The following is a 2,970-nucleotide window of genomic DNA, read 5'->3' on the forward strand; positions in this document are numbered from 1 at the left end:
ATCCATACTACAATGAGTTAGCCAACAGAAAAGTTAGTAGCACCTCCGTTATAATGTTGTTTATTTATCGGTCTCGATTTTAAATCACTTACATTTTGTAAAAGATTTACGTATAGTTTTTGGAAAGCTTAGGTGTAATTGACTATCGTTATCAGGGATTAAATTTCTCTGAAGTGTCTGACGCACGCATAGTTTTCTGCAGCTATTTTAAAATTGATTTTTCAGATATTCTGCTATTGTTAAAAGTGAAGCTCATTCTCACGATCTGTGGTCATTGTTGGGGAAGTAATAGTTGTGAGAAATTAAATGGTAATAATGGTAGAAAGAAGACTCAACAAGGCAGCACTCAGTTCTCCAGTCTTTGTAAAAGCAACCCTGAGACCTTCACACAGTAAGTAAGAGAAAGACGTAAATTATTAAAGTACCTTTTAAAACTTGAGGATACCCTAATGTACTCTACAGCAGATGACCTGCTTCTTGAAATGTGGTTGCTGGAGATACTGGAACTAATTTGCGCACAGCAATGTGGCGCGAGCCATAATGTGAAAAATGCAATCACTCAGGGTAGCTATAGTCAAGTTACAACATACAAGACCTGCCACCCCTTGATATCTCTAGCAGGCACGGTTCTTATCTAAACTAAACTAGGGACACCCTATTAATTTACCTCAGTGGTTTTGGCTAAGGGATAAATATAGATGAGGACTTCTCAGTAAATACTGCCCCACTTCTAGATTTAGTCTCCAGAAAAACGTACAGCAATGCCCAGATCATCAGGTGTGTGGCATTCAGACTCACAACTAAAGGTGAGGAACACTGGACAACAAAGATTTTACTTCCCGAACACTTTTGAGTGTATTTTATGGGTGTTGGGCTGCCGATCATGAAAATCGTCTTAAAATCTTCCTATCACGTACCATTCTTTTTAGATTTAACCTATTTTGTCATATATAAGTCTACTATTTCCCACAAAGCAAGCTATGTAAGTGTTTTCTTAGGCCAAGGCATACTTGGTCAGGATAGATGTAGAGAAGCTATAAAAGCAGCTCACAGATTCTGTGCATTACATTGAAGTAGAATGAATGCAATGCTGATACACTAGTTCTTCAGGCAATAGCATAATGAGTATATTTAACAATAACATTTTTTGTCTTCAAGAAGATTCAATTCAACAAAATGTCTTGTTAATATCACAACAGCTGTGATACATTCTGTTACATTTATGACAACCATACACTTAAGGCTCAATGATACAGCATGACTGTACTTATTAAGAAAGCCTATGAGCTCTACTTCGGTTGTAAAATTGGTGACCAAGACAAACCCTGGCCTCCTCACACAAAAATCAGCAATAAAACTTTCTAAGCTCAGTTGAACTAACGCAACGTGTCAGCGTTGATGCAATTAAATGTGCTAAATTCAATACAAGTTAATTTCATGCTTCTCCAACTGCCTGAAATCTGAAATTATTCTTGTAATCAGCTTAAAGTTGTCTCTCATAACCCTCTTTTTTTTTTCAGGAAGCAAACCATTTGAAAGAATTTGTTGCCCAGTGTAATTTCAGATAGAAACATGCTTAGGCTAGTTTGGAGGCAGTGTGCAAGCTGCACCATTCATTCATCTGAGCATATGTGTGCAAAACCCCAGCTGCTGTTTTCCGGGATTGTGGTTGGTAATTTTAGAGGATAAACCCATAGCCATGATAAATTGTTCAATTACTGTAACGCTGGATTTATGTCACATATTTAAAGCAGTATGTTTCAATGAATAGTGGAAGCAGTTGAAAGTACAAACCATGAAGAATATTTAGGTGAAGCAATTTAAGTTTAGAATGAATTTTTCTTGTACACAGCCACTGCCAACACAGTGGGTGTAAAATGGTATCTCTGGCCAGTAGCCCAAAATGGACTTCATCATATTAATAACTTCATTAAAAAGATAAGAAATAGGAACTGTGGTAGTTTCTATGGCTTCTCAAAGATGCTCTGCCATTTAACAAGATTAAAGTTTATCTGTTCATTGGTCTCGACTCCACTTTCTTTCATGAACCGTTTCACTTTTAACGCTCCAGCAGACCAAAAATCCATCTCAGCATTGAATATCCTTCATGATTCACCATGCTCTCTGTGCTGGGGAATTTCAAAGACTCCCTTTAACTGAAAAACCTTTTAACTGAAACGAATGACCAGTTATAGTGAGATCAAGCTCCTTAGTTCTATATTATTCTCTTAAATATAACTTGTCAAATTGTCTTAATTAAATCATCTGTTATTCTTTCAACTTCATCATAAAACATAGTGCCAGCTGATACCTTGTGAACCTTCCCTGCAATGACTTCAAAACAAGAATATAGTCCTTAATTGAGGCCACATAATGCTGCAGGTGGAAAGCAAGACTTCCCAACTTCTGTATACTATTCCTTTTATAATAAAGTCCAACATTCGATTTGCCTTCCGAATCACATGCTAAACCTATATACTAACTTTCTCTATAAGGCACACAGATCCCTCTTTGAACTCCAGCATCGATCAAATTCACACCATTTTAATACTATTCTACTTTTTCTTCCTCATTCAACTTCAGGAGAGCCCAGACCACTCTCCGCTGTCCATCGATGGCTCCACCGTTGAGGTAGTCAAGGGCACCAAATTCCTTGGCATGAACCTAGTGTAAGATCTCTCCTGGATCCCCAACACCAGATCCATTGCGTTTATTGTCAAACTGAAGTCAATAAACAACAGCCTGGCGTATGAGGTATCATTCTCTAAGTGGGTTAGGATAGAGTGGAAGGTCAAGGCTGTAGCATCACCTGTAGACTGGTTTGGACAGTAGGCAAACTGGAACAGGTCCATTGTTGCTGGAAGGTGTGATTTGATGAGTTCCATTTCCAGTTACACAAAGCAATTAATGACGTGGAGATCTTTTTCAGATTATTAATTGAAACTCTACAGAATTACATATTTATAATTA

The sequence above is a fragment of the Narcine bancroftii genome, chromosome 11, assembly GCF_036971445.1.
Source record: "Narcine bancroftii isolate sNarBan1 chromosome 11, sNarBan1.hap1, whole genome shotgun sequence".
Taxonomy (NCBI): Eukaryota; Metazoa; Chordata; class Chondrichthyes; order Torpediniformes; family Narcinidae; genus Narcine; species Narcine bancroftii.